The 27,307-nt window shown below is 37.2% G+C and overlaps 1 long non-coding RNA gene across 2 annotated transcripts; it reads right to left on the bottom strand.

The window, feature by feature from the left end:
• Nucleotides 1-2,839: 2,839 nt before the first annotated feature.
• Nucleotides 2,840-27,307, bottom strand: LOC116579099. 2 transcript variants are annotated; one of them, XR_004281143.1, is made up of 3 exons: nucleotides 27,011-27,307; nucleotides 12,733-12,876; nucleotides 2,840-3,267 (listed from the first exon to the last, which is right to left on the bottom strand). It is a non-coding gene; the product is annotated as an uncharacterized LOC116579099 (long non-coding RNA). The 2 variants fall into 2 exon arrangements; XR_004281148.1 differs by lacking the exon at nucleotides 27,011-27,307 and adding an exon at nucleotides 21,579-21,698.

Below are 27,307 nucleotides of genomic sequence, written 5' to 3' on the forward strand. Positions count from 1 at the left end.
GAGGGTTAGTGTTTAGTTAGTTAGTGTTAGTGTTAGTGTTAGCTAACCACACAGGGTTAGGTATCAGAATCACAGGTGCTAGCCGCAGGGAGTCATAGGTGAACAGGCATGATGAGTGGGGAGAGATAGATCCAGGGCACTGATGGCATCTGTTAATATCCTAGAAGGCAGAATTTGTATCAAACCATTTGAAGGAGGGTTGACTGTTGTAATTCATATATGACTATTTACATATTAGATGCAAAATATCAAGATAGATTTTCCTCAACTCATAGGCAAAATCCTGGAAATTTGTGTGACCATTTCCGTAAGACAAGGGCAAGAAATTTTCAACGTTACATCCTGCCTAGTTATCAGAGTTCCTAAGGTTATGGAGGTGATGAAGCAAGATGGAAGACATAGAACAGAAACAGGGTTCATGGCAATGTATTGGTTTTCCACTGCTGCTATAAAAAAAATTACCACAAATATGACAGCTGGAAACAATACATGCATTCATTATCCCACAGTTTCCATGAATCAGAAGTTCGTGTTCAGATTAGCATCATGCTCTGCTCAGGATCTCATGGGGCTGTGATCAAGGTGCCAACTGGACTTCATTTTCCCCTGAGGAAAAAACCTGCTTCCAAGCTTATTCAAGTTATTGGCAGAATTCATTTCCTTGCAGCTATGTAATGGAGAGCCCAGGCTTTCTGTAGGCTGTCAGCTGGAGGCTGTCCTCGGTTCCTAGAGACCATCCAAAAAAAAAAAAAAATTTTTTTTTTTTTTGGCCACATGGGCTTCTTCTGTATGGTTGTTTACTTTACCAAGTCAACAAGGAGAATCTCTGCTGAAAAGGAATTTCATGTAACATAATATAACCACAGGAATGACAGCCTATCACCTTTGCCATATAATGTAACCTAATCAAGGGTGTGACATCCCATTACTTTTGACATATCACATTGGTAGAAGCAAGTCCCAGATCCTGCACACACTCAAGGGAAGGAGATGACACAAAGGAAAGGCCTCTGGAAGTGGGAAATCAGTGGGGGTCATGGTGGGATCTGTCTGCCACAGATAGAGAGTGAGTACTCAATAAATAATAATTTGCTTTCTCTGCTTTGGATTCTTCTTCTATCCCTGTATGTATTATTACCATCATAGTAAATTTAGGCTGGAATAAAGACTCATGATGGACACCGACTCTCTGGGATTGAGAAAAAAATTCAGACATGACAGCTCTGTGGTGACAACGAACACTGTCAGATCACATTACCTGTTCAGGCACAGTTATCACACATTTAATGTGGTGAAATGTTATGGCCACATCACAGTCAGGCTGAGCTGATGGTTTTAATTTGGGTCTAAGACTAGAGCTATGCTGATGTTTTTCACCGCTGGCTAGACTGGGGGACTCACATTTCTATGGGTTTCTGCTATTAGGAGGAGGCTTTGTTTCCTCTTCATCTTGAACTTTTCAAGCAAATGAAAGCTAGTATTTCCCAGGTGGAAAAAACTGTCATTAGACATTAGCCCCCTGCATTTTATGTTGGATGAGAGTCTGAGTGAGTTATGGAAATATAGGGGCTGTCACATGCAAGCTCTGGGAACTCCAAGTGACAATTGAAATTTGGCTTTCTAAGGGACTTGATGAAAAAAATAGAGCTCATAAAAGTCCACAGGCATCAGCTCCCACGAAGTCACCTGAGGATAAGCTGCAAAAATGCTTTATGTGGTCATAACTACTGTCATTTCCCACCCTAGCCCCAACCCGCAGTTTTTTAATAAATAAATTGGCTGTCAGCCTTTACTGCAACAAGAATCATTCATGACTCAATTTTGAAGATTGTGTTATTGGAGTTGACCTTTGTTGATTTGGGAGAGATTAGGTCTATATTATTGACTGGTGATGGTATTACTAATGTATATGGAGTGAGGACTCCATAAGCAAAACAGGGGAATTTTGTTCTGTTTTATTTTTAATGTCTTCCTATAAACTCAGAACCTGAGAAGTCTGTGGTTGTAATGTAGGAAATAAACATTGTGAAGAAGAAAATCACTATCCTAGAAGTTCCGATTGATTGAATTCTGTGATTCACTTATACATCTCCTTGATGACACCATTGGTGGACAGGGTCCATTTGGTCCCAAAACCCATAGGAGACTTGATCCAAAAGCAACTGGGAACATTTACCAACATCTGTGCAGGCCACCACTGAAGTTGTGAATAGCTTGGAGCTAACTGGCTATGGTCAACTCAAATTTGTTATTAGGGGCAAACTCTTTAAGAGAACACCAATTTTTGTTGACACTATTATTAACCAGATATGTTTCAAATGGAACTAATAAAAAGCAATGTTGTTAATCATAAGAACTCAAGTTTATTCCAGTTGATGAAGAGGCTTATAGATATTGGTGCCATGAGGTACACCACTGCAATTTTCGCTACTGCTTCTGATATTCTCCCTCCTTCTGTTCTTCAGTACATAGTTCCATATTCTGGTGTTTTATTAGATTATTTCATGGATGATGGAATGCACACTTTATTCATTTTTTAATACATATTCAAACAGGCTGTTGGTTATTGTTGGACATCTTTGTTGTTCTGCATCCCCTTGACTTTGAAGTTTGCCCTGGTGATGTCTTCTATCAACAATTGCAAATATTTATGGAACAGGAACAGTTAGAATGAATAGCATATTGGTGGCAATCTTCCTGACTCCTCTGTCAGGCATTAGACTGATGATATGTCTGGTTTTTTTTAATTTTTAATTTTTTATTAACATACAATGTATTATTAGCTCCAGGTGTACATGTCTGCGAATCATCGCCAGGTTTACACACTTCACAGCACTCATCATAGCACATACCTTCCCCAATGTCCATAACCCAAGATGTGACTGTTTACATTTTAAAAGGTGTCATTTCATCATGCATTAGCAGATCTTCTGGTGAAAAGAATCATTTATTAAAAAAAGACCACCCTAACTAATAGCCTATCTGTGACCTAGGCTAGTTCAGACCTTGACACTGATAGGACATAGCATGGAGTATTTCAAAAGTTATGAAGTTGCTGGTTTCTCTTGATTTGTTTCTGATCTAAATACTGCCAAATGAATTTGGAGAGATTTCTTTGTGATATAACCAACCTTTAGAGTTATTCTGGGAGGGATGTCTGGCTGACCCAATCAGTTGAGCCTCCGACTCTTGATCTCAGATCAGGTCTTGATCTCAGGGTGGTGAATTCAAACACCATGTTGGGCTCCATGTTGGGTGTGGAGCCTACTTAAAAACAAAACAAAACATAAAGAATTATTATGGGAACAGTAAAAGAAGCCCTTGATTGGATGCAAAACCAAAGAATATTGTGTCTAAATTTCTGAGTGGCTTTATATCTTAAATATGTATGGATTCACATATTATACATAGAGTCTGTCATTATTTCTTTCTAATGATCTGCTTCTACTTAATATAGCTTGAACAAATGCATCATTTTAATGTACAGAAATGTTATTGAAAATAAATAGTTCTCTTTTTCAGTATATTGTCTAACAAGTAGAAGAAGTAAAGGGAAATATGTAAAAGTATGTGCTCTGGGGAAAGATGGACCTGAATTGACTTCTGGCTCTGTCACGTATCACCTGGTAACTTTGAGCACTCTCTCTGAGCTTCAGTTTTCCTTATCATTATAATGGGGGTAATAACAGTAGCTATAAAGGGAGGCAAGGTGGTAGAAAAGTAGAGGACTGCCTTTCATCTAGTCCCTTGAATTTAGCTAAGTACCTATCAAATCATTCTGAACACCTATGAATTCAACCAGAGATGTAAAAAAAGAATTGCTGGAATTCTACAAACAAACAAAAAAAATCACATTTGCAAGGTAGGAGGTGCAGAGAAGTGAATTGGAGGGGATATATTAGAAGATAAACAGTAGGTGGTGGAAGGGAGCCCCCACAAGCTGGCTACTGGGAAGTGATACAGTAGCAAAGTGCAAAATCAGAACCTTTAAAAGCCTGCTCCAGTGAGAGATGTCCCTCCTGAAAGGTGCTCAGGTGGTAAAGCAGGGCAGAATCCTAGGTGGGACAATGTGGTCTCAGGATCCCCAGGTTCACAGAAAGAACAGGGGTGACGCAGTCAGCAGAGATTCCAAGCATTGGAGCAAGGACACTGGCTTCAGTCTGTGAGCCCAGGAGTGGGCTTTCAGCTCGATTTTCTATTGACTACGAACTGTGGCACACTTGGGCGACTGCTCTCCAAGCAGGGGCACTGCAAGTAGCAGGCCCACGGTGACCTCCTCACCTCCCGGCTGGATAGGTGAGGGTACATGCTGCAGGAGTCTGCAGTTTGGCACACACAAAAATGAAGACTGCTTTTGCCTAAGGGTTTACAAAGGGGGGGGGTGTCATCTTTCAGCCCCAGGGCTGCAGATTGGGGCACTCTCTTTTTTTTTTTGTTTCATCCTCTAAAGCAGTGTAGAAAGCCTTCAAGGACAAAAGCCATATAGAGTAATCCAAAGCAACTTACACTGACCTTCGCCCCTTGGCAAGGTATGGTGTAACTAAGCCGAGGCAAAGACACCTGAAAATCAGTGCAACAGGCCCCTTCCCCAGAAGACCAGATGGAACACCAGGGGAATACTGAGTTTATAAAGCACACAGAACTGCAAAACTCCAGCATTAAGGGAAAATAGTGTATAGAAGTCGAGTTTTTTTTCTCATGATTCTTTAATCATTCAGTTTAAAATTTTCCTTTTTGACTAGTTTTCTTTTCCTTTTCTTTTTTCCTTTTTTCCTGCTTTGTCAAAGATTAGTTGACCATAGAGTTGAGGGTCTATTTCTGGGCTCTCTATTTGTTCCATTCATCTATGTGTCTGTTTTTGTGCCAGTACCATGCTGTCTTGATGATGATAGCTTTGTAATGGAGCTTGAAGTCCGGAATTGTGATGCCACCAACTTTGGCTTTCTTTTTCAATATCCCTTTGGCTATTCGAGGTCTTTTCTGGTTCCATACAAATTTTAGAATTATTTGTTCCATTTCTTTGAAAAAGATGGATGGTACTTTGATAGGAATTGCATTAAATGTGTAGATTGCTTTAGGTAGCATAGACATTTTCACAATATTTATTCTTCCAATCCAGGAGCATGGAACATTTTTCCATTTCTTTGTGTCTTCCTCAATTTCTTTCATGAGTACTTTATAGTTTTCGGAGTATAGATTCTGTGCCTCTTTGGTTAGGTTTATTCCTAGGTATCTTATGGTTTGGGGTGCAATTGTAAATGGGACTGACTCCTTAATTTCTCTTTCTTCTGTCTTGTTGTTGGTGTAGAGAAATGCAACTGATTTCTGTGCATTGATTTTATATCCTGACACTTTACTGAATTCCTGTACAAGTTCTAGCAGTTTTGGAGTGGAGTCTTTTGGGTTTTCCACATATAGTATCATATCATCTGCAAAGAGTGATAATTTGACTTCTTTTTTGCTGATTTGGATGCCTTTAATTTCCTTTTGTTGTCTGATTGCTGAGGCTAGGACTTCTAGTACTATTTTGAATAGCAGTGGTGATAATGGACATCCCTGCCGTGTTCCTGACCTTAGCGGAAAAGCTTTTAGTTTTTCTCCATTGAGAATGATATTTGCAGTGGATTTTTCATAGATGGCTTTGATGATATTGAGGTATGTGCCCTCTATCCCTACACTTTGAAGAGTTTTGATCAGGAAGGGATGCTGGACTTTGTCAAATGCTTTTTCAGCATCTATTGAGAGTATCATATGGTTCTTGTTCTTTCTTTTATTGATGTATTGTATCACATTGACTGATTTGCGGATGTTGAACCAACCTTGCAGTGCTGGAATAAATCCCACTTGGTCGTGGTGAATAATCCTTTTAATGTACTGTTGAATCCTATTGGCTAGTATTTTGGTGAGAATTTTCGCATCTGTGTTCATCAAGGATATTGGTCTATAGCTCTCTTTTTTAACGGGATCCTTGTCTGGTTTGGGGATCAAGGTGATGCTGGCCTCATAAAATGAGTTTAGAAGTTTTCCTTCAATTTCTATTTTTTGGAACAGTTTCAGGAGAATGGAAATTAGTTCTTCTTTAAATGTTTGGTAGAATTCCCCCAGGAAGCCGTCTGGCCCTGGGCTTTTGTTCGTTTGGAGATTTTTAATGACTGTTTCAATCTCCTTACTGGTTATGGGTCTGTTCAGGCTTTCTATTTCTTCCTGGTTCAGTTGTGGTAGTTTATATGTTTCTAAGAATGCATCCATTTCTTCCAGATTGTCAAATTTGTTGGCGTAGAGTTGCTCATAGTATGTTCTTATAATAGTTTGTATTTCTTTGGTGTTAGTTGTGATCTCTCCTCTTTCACTCATGATTTTATTTATTTGGGTCCTTTCTCTTTTCTTTTTGATAAGTCTGGCCAGGGGCTTATCAATTTTATTAATTCTTTCAAAGAACCAGCTCCTAGTTTTGTTGATTTGCTCTATTGTTTTTTTGGTTTCTATTTCATTGATTTCTGCTCTGATCTTTATGATTTCTCTTCTCCTGCTGGGCTTAGGGTTTCTTTCTTGTTCTTTCTCCAGCTCCTTTAGGTGTAGGGTTAGGTTGTGTACCTGAGACCTTTCTTGTTTCTTGAGAAAGGCTTGTACCGCTATATATTTTCCTCTCAGGAGTGCCTTTGTTGTGTCCCACAGAGTTTGAACCGTTGTATTTTCATTATCATTTGTTTCCATGATTTTTTTCAACTCTTCTTTAATTTCCCGGTTGACCCATTCATTCTTTAGAAGGATGCTGTTTAGTCTCCATGTATTTGGGTTCTTTCCAAACTTCCTCTTGTGGTTGAGTTCTAGCTTCAGAGCATTGTGGTCTGAAAATATGCAGGGAATGATCCCAATCTTTTGATACCGGTTGAGTCCTGCTTTAGGACCAAGGATGTGATCTATTCTGGAGAATGTTCCATGTGCACTAGAGAAGAATGTGTATTCTGTTGCTTTGGGATGAAATGTTCTGAATATATCTGTGATGTCCATCTGGTCCAGTGTGTCGTTTAAGGCCTTTATTTCCTTGCTGATCTTTTGCTTGGATGACCTGTCCATTTCAGTGAGGGGAGTGTTAAAGTCCCCTACTATTATTGTATTATTGTTGATGTGTTTCTTTGATTTTGTTATTAATTGGTTTATCTAGTTGGCTGCTCCCACGTTGGGGGCATAGATATTTAAAATTGTTAGATCTTCTTGTTGGACAGACTCTTTGAGTATGATATAGTGTCCTTCCTCATCTCTTATTATAGTCTTTGGCTTAAAATCTAATTGATCTGATATAAGGATTGCCACTCCTGCTTTCTTCTGATGTCCATTAGCATGGTAAATTCTTTTCTACCCCCTCACTTTAAATCTGGAGGTGTCTTTGGTCTTAAAATGAGTTTCTTGGAGGCAACATATAGATGGGTTTTGTTTTTTTTATCCATTCTGACACGCTGTGTCTTTTGATTGGGGCATTTAGCCCATTAACATTCAGGGTAACTATTGAGAGATATGAATTTAGTGCCATTGTATTGCCTGTAAGGTGACTGTTACTGTATATTGTCTCTGTTCCTTACTGATCTACCACTTGTAGGCTCTCTCTTTGCTTAGAGGACCCCTTTCAATATTTCCTGTAGAGCTGGTTTGGTGTTTGCAAATTCTTTCAGTTTTTGTTTGTCCTGGAAGCTTTTAATCTCTCCTTCTATTTTCAATGATACCCTAGCTGGATATAGTATTCTTGGTTGCATGTTTTTCTCGTTTAGTGCTCTGAAAATATCATGCCAGCTCTTTCTGGCCTGCCAGGTCTCTGTGGATAAGTCAGCTGCCAATCTAATATTTTTACCATTGTATGTTACAGACTTCTTTTCCGGGCTGCTTTCAGGATTTTCTCTTTGTCACTGAGACTTGTGAATTTTACTATTAGGTGACGGGGTGTGGGCTTATTCTTATTGATTTTGAGGGGCGTTCTCTGAACCTCCTGAATTTTGATGCTCGTTCCCTTTGCCATATTGGGGAAATTCTCCCCAATAATTCTCTCCAGTATACCTTCTGCTCCCCTCTCTCTTTCTTCTTCTTCTGGAATCCCAATTATTCTAATGTTGTTTCGTCTTATGGTGTCACTTATCTCTCGAATTCTCCCCTCGTGGTCCAGTAGCTGTTTGTCCCTCTTTTGCTCAGCTTCTTTATTCTCTGTCATTTGGTCTTCTATATCACTAATTCTTTCTTCTGCCTCATTTATCCTAGCAGTGAGAGCCTCCATTTTTTATTGCACCTCATTAATAGCTTTTTTGATTTCAACTTGGTTAGATTTTAGTTCTTTTATTTCTCCAGAAAGGGCTTTTATATCTCCCGAGAGGGTTTCTCTAATATCTTCCATGCCTTTTTCGAGCCCGGCTAGAACCTTGAGAATTGTCATTCTGAACTCTAGATCTGACATATTACCAATGTCTGTATTGATTAGGTCCCTAGCCTTCGGTACTGCCTCTTGTTCTTTTTTTTGTGTTGAATTTTTCCGCCTTGTCATTTTGTCCAGATAAGAGTATATGAAGGAGCAAGTAAAATACTAAAAGGGTGGCAACAACCCCAGGAAAAAATGCTTTAACCAAATCAGAAGAGACCCCAAATTGTGAGGGGGGAGAAAGGGGATAAAAAGACGTTCAAAAAGAAAGAAAGAAAAAAAAGAAAAAAAAAAGAAAAGAATTTAAAAAAAGAAAACCAATAAAGAAAAATATAAAAAAGAAAAAATATATATATTAGATAAACTAGTTTAAAAACGTTAAAAAAGAAAAGGGTAAAAGTTAAAAAAAATTTTAGCAGAAGAAGAGAAAAAAATGAAAAAGAAAAAAATTAAATTAACTGCAAGACTAAAAAAATCACAGGGAGAAAGCCATGAGTTCCGTGCTTTGCTTTCTCCTCCTCTGGAATTCTGCTGCTCTCCTTGGTATTGAAACCGCACTCCTTGGTAGGTGAACTTGGTCTTGGCTGGGTTTCTTGTTCATCTTCTGGGGGAGGGGCCTGGTGTAGTGATTCTCATGTGTCTTTGCCCCAGGCGGAATTGCACTGCCCTTACCAGGGGCCGGGCTGAGTAATCCGCTCGGGTTTGCTTTCAGAAGCTTTTGTTCCCTGAGCGCTTTCCGTAGAGTTCCAGAAGACGGGAATACAAATGGCGGCCTCCGGGTCTCCAGCCCGGAGGAGCCGAGAGCCCGGGGCCCCACTCTTCAGTGTGCCCTCAGAGAACAGCGCCCAGTAACTCCCGTCTGCCTGACCTCCGGCTGTGCTCCGAGCTCACTGAGCCTGCGACAGGTTCAAGGTAAGCCCAAGCTGTGATCTTACTGTCGGCTCTGTCTCTGTAGTGGTTTTCCTGTTCCAATACCCGCAAGCTCTGCGACAGTCAGACATCCCCGATCCTTCTGTGACCCTGCGGGACCTGAGGCCACACTCACCCCGCGTGGGCTTCGCCCTGGTTTAGCCTCTGGAGCGATGTCCCTCAGCAGAACAGACTTTTAAAAGTCCTGATTTTGTGCTCCGTTGCTCCGCTGCTTGCCGGGAGCCGGCCCCTCCCCCCGGGGTCTATCTTCCTGTCGCTTTGGATTCACTTCTCCACTGGTCCTACCTTTCAGAAAATGGTTGTTTTTCTGTTTCCAGAATTGCTGTTCTTCTTCTCTTTGATCTGCCGATGGATTTGCAGGTGTTTGCAATCTTTAGATAAGCTATCTAGCTGATCTCCTGCTAGCTGAAGTAGTCTCAGCCTGCTACTTCTCCGCCATCTTGACTTCTCCTCGAAATCTCCTTTTTTTAAGGCAATTAAATAGAACAATGCTGTCCAATAGAAATATAATGCCAACCATATATGCAAATTTAAACGTCCAGTAACTCTGTCAAAAAGTAAAAAGATGCAGATGAAACAAATAATACATTTTATCAAATCCCATATATCTGAAATATTATTATTTAAACATGTAGTCAATATAAATAATTATTAATGAGATATTTTTCATTCCATAATCATACTCAGTCTCTGACACCCAGCGTTTTCTTTATATTTGCAACACATCTTTACTCGGACCAGCCACATTTCAGGTGCTCAGTGGCCTCATGGTGTTCATGTTTACTGTCTTGGACAGCACAGTTAGAAATTTACACTTTAAATGGATTCTTAAGGAGCCTCTTCCTGTTGTTAGGGTGGTAAATGTGGTGGCGGTGGTATAGACCGTTTCTCTTAAACTTTAGCATCCATTAGAATCATCCTGGAGAGCAGGTTAAAATGTAAATTCCTGGGTCCTAACTCCGAAGATTCTGATTACTTAGTTCTAGGTCAGGGACCAAGAAATAGCATGTCCAAAGTAATGCCAATGTTGGTCCATAGACTACATTTCTTAGTATCATTGGTACAAAGTCTGCACCTTTGAGTTTACCATTAACTTTGCTGTTTGCAATAATTTTCCAAAAGAAGATGCATTGTACCTATTCTGACTACTATCAGTTCCTGTTTGTACCACCACCACACAGTTCTAGGGTTGAAAATTTGCAAGCTGTTCACCCTACTCAGCCAGCTGTTAGGCCACCAGGACCAAAGTCTTGTCATATCTGGGGTGTCTCATCTGCATTAAGTGGAAATCAGCTTGTTCTTGTTTCTTCAAGACTAAAGCTCTGGCATGGGTCTCTCAAGGCCATGTGCCTCCTCATATGTTACCTCTCTTTTTAATCATCATAGGCTCTACCATTATTATTATTATGTTGAGTTTGCATTATAAATAATTTGGTACAATGGATATGTTCAGTTTACATAATAATTTTGTCCTAAAATTTGTTTAGTATGACTAACAATGTGTTTTTTTACAGTATATATTAATTGTTTCTCCTTTTCCATGAATATAAAAAACATGAATATTTAGGCAGCAGGGCACCTGCTTAATTATATATCATCATTATAATTATATATCCTTAATCATATATCTTCATGTCATGTTCATGACTTATGATATTGCCATTAGAAAGTGATGTTGAATAATAATGGTAGAAATTATGGGTTAGTCTCATGTTTATATATAACTTATAAGTGATTGCCATTTTGTTCTACCTAAGCACTACTTCGGTAATCTACATACCCTGTGGCCCTGTATGAAGATATTTAATGAAAGCTCAATAGCCTATTCTCTAAAAGAAACTGTTTATAATTTGTTGGAGAATATTATGCAGACAAAGAAAAAAAAAGTTCTAGTAATATTTAAATTCACGTAAAACACCATTAAGTTCTAGGTTCCCAGTGACCAATATTATGGGGGGCAAAAAATGGACTGAAGAGACAAATTCAGTCTTGAGTGACAGCTCTGTCTTATTGGTTTCCAGGATTAGACCAGTTGGGCAACTTATTTACTTCTCTAAAGTTAGTTTCTTCATCTGCAAAACAAGAAGAACAAAGTCTCTAGTTAATGGGGTGACTGTGAAGATTATGTGCATGTATAGGGTTATGGTGTTTGAGAGAAGTCAACTGCAATTATTGTTCCAGAAGTAAAAAAGGATTTCTAGGTTGGTGATCTGGAAAGTCATCATGAAGGAAATGGCATCTGAGTTAGGTCTTCCAAGTTGGTATGATTTGTTTGGTCTTATTTTTTAAAAAAATACTTCTGGGGGCGCCTGTGTGGCTCAGAGGGTTAAGCCTCTGCCTTTGGCTCAGGTCATGTCTCAGGGTCCTGGGATCGAGCCCCACATCAAGCTCTCTGCTCAGCAGGAGCCTGCTTCCCTCTTTTTCTCTCCGCCTGCCTCTCTGCCTTCTTGTGATCTCTCTGTGTGTGTCAAATAAATAAATAAAATCTTAAAAAAAAAATACTTCCGTACATTAACTATAAATTCATTGTATAAAATACTAAAGTTATAATTTTAAGACATCACTAATGATTTTACCATTCAGAGATAGTCTCTATTAATATTTTGGTATGCTTTCTTATCTCTTCTATCACTTAGGTGTTTTTTTTTTTAGTCATTGTATGTGGAACAACAAGTTGTTAAATAGAATTATTCTTATCTTGGGGTTTCAGCATACCAAGTGTCCCCACATTCTAAAGCAAAACACTGTACCATCTATGCAGAACTTGTATTTGGGGTTCTCTTTTGCCAGCATAAACCCACCACCCACTTTATCCCTTTAAAAAAAAAAAAAAGAAGAAGAAGAAGAAGATGAAGAAGTCCCTAAGAAGTAGGAAGTTTTGGGACGCCTGGGTGGCTCAGTTGGTTGGGCGGCTGCCTTCGGCTCAGGTCATGATCCCAGCGTCCTGGGATCGAGTCCCACATCAGACTCCTTGCTCCGCAGGGAGCCTGCTTCTCCCTCTGACTCTGCTTTCCACTCTATCTGCCTGTGCTCGCTCTCGCTCGCTCTCTCTGACAAATAAATAAATAAAATCTTTAAAAAAAAAAAAAAAGAAGTAGGAAGTTTTATAGAAAGAATGCCTTTAGGTCAATGCCTCTCAACTGGAAACATTTGGCAATGTCTGGAGACATTTTTGTTTTCATAACTAGTACAGGGGGTGGGGTGCTATGCTGCTAGCACCTAGTGACTAAAAGTCAGAGATGATGCTCAATGCACAGGACAGTCTCCCACAACAAATACTTATCTGGCCAAAAATATCAATAGTGTTATAGTTGAGAAACCTGCCTCAGAGAGAGAGCTGTCCTAGAACAACAGATGTACTGCTCCTCCTAACATCTGTAGGAGGTGTGCTTCTCTCTCACCTTGATCCAAATATGAAGATTCAAGAAAATTACTTGGATGGCTTGGCTAGGGTTCTCTGGAGTTTGGTAGACACAAGTACCAGTATCTGATTCCCTCCTGGAAAAATTCTGGAGAGGAGAGGCTAAGGGAAGACATCAGTGGCACTAGGAGGGAAAAAAACAAAAACAAAAACAAAACACCCAAGTTAAAAATCATCTGCATGCACTTTGAGAGTTCAGTGAAACAAAAATCCCTGTTTTTCTGGTCTTCGTGGACCATGACTGCAATCATCTCAAAATGGTCCACCTCCAAGAAGGTACCTATAATGAAGACAAGCCACCTGGAGAAGGCTGAGAAGACAGTAGTATGAAACTAGGCAAGGATGGCACGCATCTTCATGAGTGGAGAAAGTTGGAGGGAAGTTGGCAAAGAAGACAAGAGGATTACGTGGGTGGGACCAGGAAGATGGTTTTTAGAGAACACCAAGACACTGTTTGGAAATCAGCATCTAAACCATTGTCATGTCAAAGGGAGGATGGCAGTTATCTTTTCTGATCTTTCCTTTCCTCCCTACCTTCCTTCAATCCAGCAGGATAGAGGGGCACTTGAGTGAGCATGAAGGGAGGTGAAAAAGTAAAGTGGGTAATTGAGAAGCAACCAAGCAATCCCCTTTTTCTACTGCAGGTTTCCTAAGCTGGACCAGGAAAGAAGTGTCGCAAAACAAGAGACTAAAGTTATGAAGCTAGCATAGGCTAGGCTTTTTTTTTTTTTACAGGTTTATTTAAATGAGAGAGAGAGTTGGGGGAGGGGGGTAGAGGGAAAGGATCTCCAGCAAACTCTCCACTGAGTACAGAGCCCGACCCAGGGCCAGACCCCACAGTCCATGAGACCACAACCTAAGCTAAAACCAAGAGTCCAACACTCAGCCAACCAAGACACCCAGGTGCCCTGAGGCTAAGCTTTTTAATATCTTCAAACGACTATACAAGCTATAGGATCTGCTCACAAGTTCATCTTGGTGACAGAAGAATGAGTCTCCAGAGTTTATTTGAAAAAGGCAGTTGCGTGGAAGAATAAAGTTACTTTATATTTGAAACCTACCAAGTCTGGCTACTTCAATAAACTGGTTACACGCATATATATAACAGACATGATATGTAAATACACACACACACACACGCACGCAAAGAATATGTCTATGTATGATTATATTACATATGTAACAAACATCTATACATACATATGTTTATGTATTTTTTATGTATTTGGATCACACTAAAGAGTTTTCTCTTATATCTCTATATTCACTTCTCATATCTCTATATTCACTCAGCTTCATAGATTTTTTACATCATTGAAATAATCTATCATATAGATATATCACAATTCATGTTCTTAGCCCTAATTCTGTTGATAGATATTTCAATAATAAATTACTAATTTACTACTAGAAATAGCACTATAATGAACATCTTTATGACTTTCCACCTGGAGAGTCACATTTTATCAAATTTAAATTTACTAAATTTCTAAATTTTTAATTGCAGTAAATGATATATGCATAAAACTTACCATCTTAACAATTTTTAAGTTGAACAATTCATTAGCATTAAATATATTCACATTGTTTTACAACAAATTTCCAGGACTTTCTCATCTTGCAAAACTGAAACTCTACACCCATTAAACAACCTTCTATTTCCTCCTCCCCTAACCCCTAGTAAGTATCATTTTACTTTCTGTTTCTATGAATTTGACCATTTTAGACAACTCATATAATTGGATCAGACCATATTTGTCTTTTCATGATTGGTTTATTTTACTTAACATAATGTCCTCAAAGTTCATCTATGTTGCAGCATAACAAGATGCTTCGTTTTTTTTTAAGGCTGAATAATATCCCGTTGTATAAATAATACCCATTTGCACATATATACTACATTCTGTTAATCCATTCGTCCACTGATGAACATTTAGGTTGCTTACACTTTTTGGCTATCGTGACTAATGTTACTACAAATATGGCCATACAAACATCTCTTGGAGACCCTGCTTTCAATTCTTTAGGATAAAGGACTTGAATAGATGATAGATGATAGATAGCTGATATAAAAATGACCCGCAAGCCTACGAAAATATGCTTAACATCACTGATCATGAGAGAAATGCAAATCAGAAGAGCAATGAGATTCCACCTTATACCCATTAGGATGACTATTAAAAAATAAAATTAAAAGAAAAAAAAACAGAAAATAACAAGCATTGGCAAGGATGTAGGGAAATCAGAACTCTTGTGCACAATTTGTGGGATTGTAAAATGGAACAACCACTATGGAAAACAGTATCAGTTTCCTCAAAAAATTAAACATAGAACCATCATATAATCAAGTGATGCGCATCTTTACGTATTAGATGCACAGCATCATTTCTACCCCATTCTATTGATTAAGGCATGTGACAAGACCAGCCCAAATTCTAAAGAAAAAGAAATAAATGCCACCTCTTTTTTAAATAAATATTTTATTTATTTATTTGCCAGAGAGAGAGAGAGAAAGAGAGAGAGGCAGGCAGATGGAGAAGCAGGCTCCCTGCTGAGCAAGGAGCCCAATGTGGGACTCTATCCCAGGACCCTGGGATCATGACCTGAGCTGAAGGTAGATGTTTAACCGAGCCACCCAGGCAACCCTAAATGCCACCTCTTGATGAGAGGTATAACATGTATGCACAGCAATGGAGGAATTATGGAAGACTATCTTTAGAGACCATTTATCATAGATAATTTGTTAGAGGGATAATGATAGTCTTATGTTTTATTTTACATTTCTTTGATTACTTACGAGGCTTTTTCTCGTGGTCCCTCAGTCATTTGTTGTTCTGTGAATCATCTGTTTATGCCTTGTGACTTTAAAAAACTTTCTCCAGCAGTTTAAAAAAAAAATTTTTTTTTAAAGATTTTATTTATTTATTTGACAGAGAACACAAGTAGGCAGAGAGGCAGGCAGAGAGAGAGCAGGAAGCAGGCTCCCTGCTGAGCAGAGAGCCCGATGCGGGACTCGATCCCAGGACCCTGAGATCATGACCTGAGCCAAAGGCAGCGGCTTAACCCACTGAGCCACCCAGGCGCCCAAAAAAAAAATTTTTAAAGTCTTTATATGTTAAGTTTGTTGATTGTGAGAAAATAAGATATTAACCCATTTCCTTTCAAACTTACTGTAAAACTCTCAGTTTATTATATAGCATTAAGTATTTACATGCAAAAAAGCATTCTAAAATTTTTAATTTCCAATTAGCAAAATCCATTTAGTTGGGGGTTTTTTTGGTGACATATTCAGTGATAATATAAAAAATTCATAATTATAGTGAATATTCATCATCTTTTTGGCAGCACAACATCCTTATGCCTTTCCTAGTTTGAGGGAAATTCCAATTGTCTGGGTTTGTATTGGACAAGGCATACCCCTGGGGGTAAGCATATGATTCACTAGGGGAGCAGAGAGAAATTATTGAAATATTTCTTTTTATTTATCTTTAAAAAATATAAAAATTAAACTTTGCCAATATTTAATACAGACACAAACCCTGGGACCTTTGGATCCTTTTTTTGGATCACATATCAAGACCCTGGGATCCTTCGATTGAATCACCTATCAGGTGTAAGGGATAACCAAGAGAAGATGTTGCTCTAAAACATGGAAGGGTTTTTTGTTCGTTTGCTTTAATTTTATTTGTCAGAGAGAGAGAGAGTTTAGAGAGTGAGCACAAGCAGGAGGAGCAGCAGACAGAGGTAGAGGCTTCCCACAGAGCAAGGAGCCAGATGTGGGGCTCCATCCCAGGACCCTGGGATCATGACCTGAGCCGAAGGCACATGGTTAACCCACTGAGCCACCCAGGCTATGTCCCTAAAACATGAAAGGTTGATGGTGCTGCCCTTTATCCCTCTTTGGAAGATTTCCATGTGTTGCCATTTATATGTGACTAAAAAGATCTACAGCTTATAGTACCCAGCTTTATTTAAACTATCCTTCAGGGATAACTGGCTGACTCAGTCAGAAGAATATATGACTTGGGGTGCCTGGGTGGCTGGCCTGCTTCTCCCTCTCTCTGCCAGCAGCTGCCCCTGCTTGTGCTCTCTCTCTCTCTTTCTCTGTCAAGTAAATAATTAAAATCTTTAACGAGAAAAAAAGAGAAAAAGAAAAAGAAAAGAAAAGCATATGACTCTTGATCTTGGGGTCACGAGTTAAAGCCCCATGCTAGGTGTAGAGATTACTTAAAAAAAATTTTTTTTAATTATCCTTCAAATACACAGAAGTGTCTAGAAGTTTCCTGCAAATAAATGTGGGCTGAATACACTATTATCAGTGTAAACATAAATGAGCTGGGGCTGACACTCCACTTCTTGTTACCTACTTTAGAAACTCATCAGATCTGCCAAGAGATTGGTCAGACCAATTAAAATTAATAATAAGACTGTTTGATATATAGCTATAGACTTGCATATTATTTATACATTTTATTTGACTATCTATTGGTAGCATATAGTCACTCTGATTGGCAAAATGGTCTATATGTAATCTAATATGTCAAGACGAATCCCTAATTTTTCATAGATGTATTCACATGATACTCATTCACTACTTAAATCTTTTCCCCTAAGCCTCATGATAGATACTGAGCTTAACATTTGTACTGAAGCTCTTTACTAACATCCTTCTGAGGGATAATTTTCAGTTGTAACAGCCATTAAAACTTGATATTAAAATAAACACAAAAAATAGTCTTTTGGGGTTGCCTGGCTGGCTCAGTGGGAAGAACATGAGATTCCTGATCTCAGGGTTGTGAGTTCGATCCCCATGTTGGGTACAGAGATTACTTAAATATAAAATCTTTTAAAAAAAGGAAAAAGAAACAGTCCTTTGGATACTTTCTCAAAAATAGCTAAAACAATTTTTAGTGAAGCATATTTAATGGCGCTATTAAGAAAATATTATTTATAGACATTTTAGGCCACAAATAAAATACATTAGTACTAACAATACAGAAATAAATATAATAAAACATAAACTACAGTAATTTCCATTTTTCATTTTTGTCACATTTTAAATGTATATTTGTATAATTTTTATAAACAGTCACACAACCATGTATAAATAAATATGTTTAATCAAGAATACTTCTGGTTCACGTAAGAGACTCTTTTTTTTTTTAGTTTTTTTTATTTATTTGACTGACAGAGATCACAAGTAGGCAGAGAGGCAGGCAGAGAGAGAGGGGGAGGCAGGCTCCCTGCCAAGCAGGGAGCCCAACATGGGGCTCGATCCCAGGACCCCAGGATCATGATCTGAGCCAAAGGCAGAGGCTTTAACCCACTGAGCCACCCAGGTGCTCCCCACATAAGAGACTCTTAATGTCACAAAACAAACTGAGGGTGGCTGGAGGGAGGAGGGTAGGGAGAGGGGGGTGGGGTTATGAACGTTGGGAGGGTATGTGTTATGGTGAGTGCTGTGAAATGTGTAAACCTGGCGATTCACAGACCTGTACCCCTGGGGCTAATAATACATTATATGTTTATAAAAAAATAAAAATAATTATTTAAAAAAAGATACTGATTTACTGAAAAAAAAAAGAATACTTTTGGTTCACATAATGAGCAAATTAGAAATGTTTCTTTCTTTAAATAAAACTTATTAGTTATCTTTTACTTCTACAAAATAAAAGATATTTTATAGAAATTACAAAAATAAGATTATTGAGCATAAAATAATAGAAAATGAAAAAATTAATCAAAATGGTTACAAATAGCACAGTCAGAATATATGTTTTTAATAGTTGCTTTATGGAAATGAATTCTTTATGATGATTTCAATGCTTACTTGATCCAGTATCTCATTTTCCACAGAAATAATCTCTGATTTGCTCACTACTTTTCTTCAGATAGTACAAACCTTAACTAGTGTTAAGCACATTTTAATTTTGAAACTATATTCGTCACTGGCAACTGAAATTGGAAGTTACTTATAGCCTGAGAAATATCAGAATACTTGAAAACGTATTCAGTAAGTTATTGCTGCAAACATTTCGATATTCAAATTGCAATATTTCAGAGGAAATCTATGTAGATTCTAGAAAACAGCTTAAAGATTTTAGTTTTTCAAATATTTGTGACCCATAAATATCACATTTGCTGTTACAGTCATCAGTAGATTTTAACTTTTTGTGTAGTGTACTATTTCATTTTCTTCATATTTCATCAAATGGTGTTATCTAGAGCACCAAAATAGGTGTAGTATTTTCTTGGCATCATAAAACTTTTTTTTTAAGTTTTTATCATAAATAACACTACATCAAAAACTAATGATGTACTACATGTTGGCTAATTAAACTTTAAAAAATTAAAAATAAATAAAAGAAAAAATAAAATAAGAAATAAAACTTTCTTTAATGATAATATTATTGTATCTGATACAGAAAACAAAATTCTTCACTTGGAAATTTTGGTTTTTGACAAAGATGGGTTGATTGTGGGATTTCCAGTCAAATCTGGTCTTTTTCCTTGTAGGTTTTGAGATTCACATCTACATCCAGAGATTGTAATATCTTTAACAACAGTAATATATTTTTCATAAAAACCACAGTCATACTTTTATAAAAAATAAATTTCTTAATCTCTTTGATGACATTTGAAGGGTATTACTTAAGTCTTGAATTTCAGTTTCTGCAACATTTTGCTTACAACATTAATACTTTTTAAAATATGATAAATTAGAGCTAAACAAATACATATAACTTTTGATATTTTTTCAAGTATTCTTTGGCTTCTTTTCTAGAACATATGCATTTATTAGTGTCATCAAAAAACTTTAAGAGTTTTTAACCTGCCTCTATTTGTGTTTTTATTTTTATTTATTTTTATCAATGGATTTTTTTAATTTTAAAAATGTTTAAATTTGGGACACCTGAGTGGCTCAGTGGATGAAAGCCTCTGCCTTTGGCTCAGGTCATGATCCCAGGGTCCTGGGATCGAGTCCCACATCAGGCTCTCTGCTCAGTGGGGAGCCTGCTTCCTCCTCTCTCTTTGCCTGCCTCTCTGCCTACTTAGGATCTCTGTCCGTCAAATAAAAAAAAAAATTTTTTTTAATGTTTAAATTTTTAAATCGGGTTTCTTATTTTAATTTCAGTACAGTTAACATACAGTGTTATATTAGTTTGGGGTGTACAATAGAGTGATTCAATGCTTCCATACATCACCTGGAGCTCGTCACGACAAGTGCACTCCTACATCCCTGTCACCCATTTCACACACCCCACCCCCACTGAATCTTCCCTCCTCTACTTGTGTTTTTAGTAACATTGTGTTACCAACTGCATTTCCTATTCCAAATTCAACAATGGCTAAATACTTACGTTTAGTAAATGCGTATCCAGTGCTTTTTAATTGTTATTGAGGCTGAAAAGTGGTTTTATACTTTGTGCCATATAAAAAGCTGTTCAGAGGTACTAGAGAGTTTTGCTGTCTCATTTCCTCCCAGTTTAAAAAAATGCACAGAAATCAGAATACAGAATATTTTATCATTTTCAAACATCAACTGTTGCAAGTTGCTGTTTTCCTTGCACATTTTTGCTATTATTGTACCCAGGATTTAGATTTCCAGATTTTCTCTTCTAAGTGCTTACTAAAAATACATATATAATTATTCTTTACTTAAGTCACCTACTGGACAGAACTGCCCCCAACTTGTCACATGTAAAAATAACATGACTTCCATTTTTAAATTCACAGATCTAACACCAGTTTTCGTCTGTTCTACGGAGCTTTGATTATATGTGTATGTGGTATGTAGGAGCTAGCTTGCACTGGCTGGTGAAAGCCTACCATTAAATATTCAGGAGTTTTGTGAACCGGTTGTTAAATTATTAGGAGCTTGAAATCAGCCTTATTAGGAGTGTTTGCAACATTGAAATCAGCAAGTGCCACAAACAGATTTTCTTTTTTAAGAGAGGTTATCAGTACACCATTGATTATATCTAAAATGATCTAATAATAATTAGCATTGTTAACCTCATTAAATAATCTTGTTAATTCCATCTGCTATAATCTTGATTTTTGGTTTTATATTTCATCCCCTACATAATGTGCCATATTGTTATTTGGTGTTGATGTTTGTGTTATGCTTAAGTGTCAGTGGTGATGTTATCCAATTTTGCTATGGTTTCTACTAAATGAAGGAGATTCCTATTGTCATTCAGTTGTTCATTTAATTCTCTGAATGCTCAAATGTTTTGCTAAATACATAAAAATTTATAGTATACATTTATTACTGACACATTAACAGTTTCTCATCTTCAAATAGTTTATTTCCTATAGCATCAAAATTATTGTTTTCAAAAGTTAAACACTTAATAAAATGATAGTGATGCATTTTATTCTTCATTTTTTTATGACAAGTGACAAAATCTGTCATTCTGTGCTTCCATTCTCTTTATTCAGTTGTTTTCTTTTCATAAGGGATTTATAAAATAATATATATAGATATAGATATATTTTTTTTGGAAGATTTCCTTCAACTTAAAAAAAAAAGTAACAAGAGTTAGGATTTCTTTTTTTAACATTAGCTGGAATTCTTATATGAGAAGTTTTCAAAAACTTCCTATCTGTGCTTTCTTCGAGAAGATAAACTTGTCCTGTTGGAGATGGATAATCTCAACGAGAGAGTTCTGCTTTCAGTATTCAAATACAAGGACTTTAACTGGATCAACAGAAAGTGTATTTCATTTAATGGATTCTATGTGGGTGTTTTTCCTCCCTCATTTTTTTTTTTTTAAGAAATTCATCCATTCCCATTCACATAGAAATAAAGAGTAAACTCACCACTTGTCCCCTCTGTGAAGTCTGCTAGATTCTCCTGAGACTAATCATTTCCTTTTATTTCTTCCCCTTGATATTCAATGACCCAAATAATTTCTTTTTTGTTTTTTGGATGGTGGATTCTCATTTTGTTTTTCTGATCATGATACCCTGTTGGGCAGAAATAATGTGATCATTTTATACATTTACTTTAGAATGTGTAAAATTTTTAACTTTTATTCATTTTAGGAGCCATTAAGCTTTAACAGCAATTAAAATTTCACAACATAATAATGGCTATGATATAATTAGATCATTATGTGGTAATGGTAAATAAATATTACTCATTCTATAGTGACTCATGTCAGATGAAAGTATTATTAGGCTTAAATGGAAACTCTGCAATATCATTTTAGTAAAATAGACAAGAGACAATACTGTTAACTAAAAATAAGACACAAAATTTAGCTACATTTTACCACCAGGGAATTTTTCTTTTTCATTCTAAGGTATTTTCTGATGAGCTCATGAAATTTGTGAAAAATAGCTTCCAGTATTAGAAGCATTTTTTATTGTTACATCAACAAAGCCTTTTGTATGTTAAGCTCATTCCTTCACTATCCAAGCAAAACAGTATCTAGTATTCTATTACAAAAAGATATTTTACTTGATTAGTTAGGGAACTGTTATAATAAATATACAAATAGCCTATCTTTGAAACCTAAAACAAGTTATAATAAAAATATAAAAATAGATCAAAATAATAAATGTTTCTCCAATGTGACTGTCATTCTCTTAGTTGTTGTGACCTTGTATGGAACCCAACCTGGACACCTGTAAGCAGCAGATGTGCTCATGTTGGAGACACACATTCATAGGGCCTAAAGACCACGTCATGAGCATAGAGTAGGAACTAACAACAGGCATACTGTCACTACAAATAAGAACAAAATTTTTAAAGTAGTTAACTTGATCCATCTCTTTCTTTGTGATTTTCTCCATTGGTTTGCTTTCTGTGTTTTCGTATAGAGTTACTTCCCTCTCTGAGATCATGATACTCACCATCCTCCATATTTTCTGCCATCTTTTACATTAAATAAAACTTTTAAATTCTGTTAGATTTATTTTGATACATGATATATAGTAAGAATCTAACTTTCCAAGTTTTATCTATTGTGTACTCACCCTTTATATAATAATCTTTACTCATTTATCATTTTTATCATAACAGCTTTTGGTAGAGTCTTCTTCTGTAATATTCTTGTACTTTAACATGGTATTTTATTCAATATGGCCAAATAATAAAACATCTTATTATTTGGCAAGATGACTCTTCATTCATTAAGCTTTGCTTCCCTTTTTTCATTAGACATTTTTGTCCATTTATTCTTTCAATGTATAACATAGGACTTGAAAGAGTGGAAATAAAGAGAGAAAAGGTATTTCAAGGAGAAAAATGGAATAAAGGCAAAGAACCTCCACCAAGTCAACGGAAAGCAATGTTGAGTTTAAAAAAGGAAGGTCATCTGTTTTTCGGATCTCCCCTGTCTTGGAGCTAAAATGTATCCTCTGATATCCTTATCAGACATCCTTACTCATCCGTGTAAGAGAATAAGAGAAAGAAAAAAAATACATAAATACTCTAACAGAAATGTGTATGAATACTGAAGGCTTGCTACAGCACTTGCTTATATAATGTGTACGTTAACACATGCTAAGTAGACAGTTTCTGCCAATATTCTGAGACAGTAAAATTTTCTAATCCCGATATTTGGTTTTTTCTAAACCTGATATATGCTTCACAATACTTTCCCTGGAAACCTTACCACCTACCAACTTTCGTGAAGTGTCATATATTCTTTTAGTAAACCTGAGTCAAGATTCAAGGAAGCCCTGGTTTTCTAATTGAGAGGTTTGGGCTTGGTTTCATTTTGAGGTTTTGGGGATGATAGAAACTTAAAACGAAAGCTCTTTAAACCCTCAAACCTCCATTTTATAATAAATATTTATAGTACCCTCTGTTCTGCCCCAAATGAAATTTAACAATAAATTAACCTACCTATATACAGATTTTTAAAAATCACTATAAGACTAACTTTACGATAAAGAATAAATAGAAGGAAAGGAATTTATAACTTCAATATGTAAATGCTTGGTCACAGTCACATTGAAAGGTGTAAGGAAGTTGTTAGATATTTGCAACTCTGTGTAGCAATCACAGTGAAAGAGATAGCTACAGCAGCCAATTAATGCCATGCACAGTATTGGCAACTCAAAAACCTAAGTGTTTAGACTGTCAGTAATTTGATTTTCCAAAATGGTAAACCACTGTTGATAATGTTCAGTCTAAAATACAATATAACCCTTTCTTGAATTTTTTGTAGTTGCATACTTGAAAAGGTCAGTGTTACATAAAGCAAGTTGGAGTTTGCCCTCATTTCATTGTACTCATCCACTTTCTGAATGCATTCCAGAAGTACTGAAACTCTTGATATTCCTAAGAGACAGATCCTCATGGACAACCAATTGTGACACTTCCAGTGTTATAATGAGATGGAAGAATAGATTGATCATGATAATCTCAGGTTTGTTAGACAGAAGTGAATGCAGATAGAAGTGGGAATGGGTAGAGGACCCCCTCTTCCACAAGATGAGCTCTCAAACCAAAATTCCAAAACATGTAGGAAAAACGAACCCCTAGAAATTCAGCCATCAGAATCAACAATCAGGAAATAGAGTCATCCTCCCAAAAAAGATTTTTGTTTTAAGCATGATAGAATCTGAAAAAATTTCACCAAGTCATCCTCAATTAGCTTTGTAACTACATAAATAAAATATTTTCACTTACAAAAGTCTGCTATTTTTCAATAGGGTACTTGTAAGGATGATTATGTACATAGAACAAGAGCTACATCACCTGAGCTAGATTTTTATTGCTTTTTGTTGAGTAAGTCTCACATGCCACTTGAGGGAGAAAAAGGTCATTTCAAACCAAATTTTTAAAAAATTTAATTAGCCAGTAAAGTATCAAGGAAATAGCCTCATAGAAGTCAGAATCAGAGACCTCAGAGTTTCTCGATACCAACCATGACACCTGCCTAACTCACTTTCAGTGAAATCACTGCTCCTGTGGCTCATAGTCCTTTCTGACTGTAAATAAAGTTCTTTGTCACACTAATTAGAACATGACAGTGAGAGAAGTGAGGCCAATGAATCCTGGCTCTGTCACATATCAGCTATATGAACTTGAGCAAATTATGTACCCTCTTTGCATCTTTATTTTTTCACCTGGTAAATGGGGATAATAATAGTACTTATTGCTCTGGTTTTTCATAAGAACTGAAATTAACTTTTATGAAGGTCTTGAGATAGTAGCTGGAAAACAGCCCGTGCTACACAAACATTGCAGGAATTCCAGCCTTAGTCCTCACTGCTAGAAAACTGCTAGAGTCCCAGCTAACGATCCCAGTTCTTCACATGATTTTTCATATTGCATGATTTTTATTCTCTTTCCATTCTTATCAGGCTCAATTTGGCAATAATCCTGAAGAGTGGGTTCCTAGATTAAATCTGTACCTCAGGTGGGTTCTGACCTGTGCCTCATAGAATGTGTTCATGCAGCAACTTAAAATCAGTGCCAACTCTACTTCTACTAATTTGTCCAAGAATTTATTCATATAGGAATCTGGAATGTCAGTTGACAAAATGAGGTGCCCAAGAAATTTTCTTCATATTTTTATAACCGAACTCAATTTATATTGTGAGTCCCCACACTTTTGCATAGTAAAGACATAATTTGAGTTAATTCAAATGTAAGCTCCTCGGCTTGCCCAGGGCTGCATCAGAACTTTGGGGGTCACTAGGTTCACAGGACTCATAGGGTCAAAGTATCAGGATGGAGTAGGAGAGAATATCTGATTTTGGTGGGTGTCTACACTATCATCCACTCAGAGGTCCTGGTTCCCTTCCAGACCTCAGTCGTTGGTCATTGGCAGGCCAATATGGCACCGTTTTGCCCTTCATTGTCATTCCCATCAGTAGGCCTCTTTAAGACCCTGATTCTCCTTTGAGTCACACCTCCGTGTGGGAAAATTCCACTGTAGGGCACTGCTATGATCTGTGGGAAACTTATATTCTTCAGTCCTAGATTCATTTGCTGTTGCAATGCCATGCTCTAAACAAGGAACTCAGTGAAGCTTACATTACCCAGACAACAGTAGGGCTGCCCCCTTAGGACAGTGGTGGGGCTGGAACTTGCCTCTTGCCACTCACACCCCCAGACATTACCCAGGGACAGAAACTTGAGCCTCCTCAAGCTTATCCAGTTTCCTGAATCCTTGGTTCATCCCCATTACCCTAGAAAGCCACCAGATCTTATCATACCCCCTCTGCTTCTCTCCATCATTCAGGGCAAGAATTTTTTTTTTTATTTTTGTGAAGGAGACATTGACTCTAATTCATCATGTATTCTTCCAAATGAGATGAGGATTTTTTGAAACAATGATCATTTGTTAATTTGATAACACTTTTAAAGTCTACTTTCTCCCATGGAGCCTCTTTCCCAAGGATAAGAAGGCAAAATGTTTAGCTCCCTGAATTGAAAAGAGGGAGAGAGTTGGGGGAAAGCAGAAACATGAAAAAAAAAAAAACCACACATCAGTTAGAACAACAGAATTTCTCACCTTATTACCTTTTGTGATGACAATGAATCAAATTGAGGCAATTCTACAATCAAGTAAAATATTTTCTCAGCCCCAACTGTAGGTCAGGCTTCATGCTTGGTACCAGGGGTACAAAGACCAATGAGACCAGGCCTCACTGCCATCACTCAAGGATGTCTCATTTTCGCCACTTCTTCCTCTGCTATACTTAAGATTATGTAATTTTTCAGTCATATTCCAACTTTTTCACCTGTTTCCCTGCTTCAAATCTCATTTTCCAGTTTTATGTGCTCCCTACTGATCCTTCACATTTACTGAAACATAAACCTAATCATATCATTCTTTTACTGAAAAGTTTACAGTGGTTCCCATCATCTTTGGGACAAAATGCTAGGCACAGTCCTCATTCCTAAAAACATTATTTCATCTAGTTCTCAAAGCGATGCCATCAGGTAGCTATTGTGACCTCAATTTTATAAACAAGGAAACTGAAGCTCAGAGAACTTAAACCATCCTGACCAAGTTACAGAGCCAGCAGAATTAGGGCTCAAAATCAGCTTTCTTTTTCTAGACCCACTGTCTTTAAAACATGATCGAATGTTCCGGTCTCCTTCATTCATTTCCCCTCTGACATTAAGGAGGGATATATATAATAAGAATACCACTACCATCATACCACGACTGTCACTACATTACTACCATGACTATCACTACAACAAGCAGCTAGCACTTTGGATCTCGTGCCCTCATTTATCTTCAATATACAGAAGGAGAAAGAATGAGGAAGAAACTTACCAAGTTGGCCAAGTCTGTCAAATGAACCTTGGCAGTCCATAGTGACAAATTTTGAGCCAAGTCACCCTTGGATGCAGTACATTTTATCCAAAGACTTACAGATAAAATACTCAGTGACTTGTTCCCATTTATACACCGTCATTGTGAAAGTAGAATGGAAATTCCAGTCTCCTGAATCTTCTGTTCACGAAGCCAAAACACAACACACAAATCCACTAATCTAAGCGAACAGAAACCTTTCAATAAGTTAGCTCTGTGTAACAGGCAACTTAACACGTTTGAAGGTTTTAAAATATG

This window comes from Mustela erminea, chromosome 1 (assembly GCF_009829155.1).
Source record: "Mustela erminea isolate mMusErm1 chromosome 1, mMusErm1.Pri, whole genome shotgun sequence".
In the NCBI taxonomy this organism is placed as follows: Eukaryota; Metazoa; Chordata; class Mammalia; order Carnivora; family Mustelidae; genus Mustela; species Mustela erminea.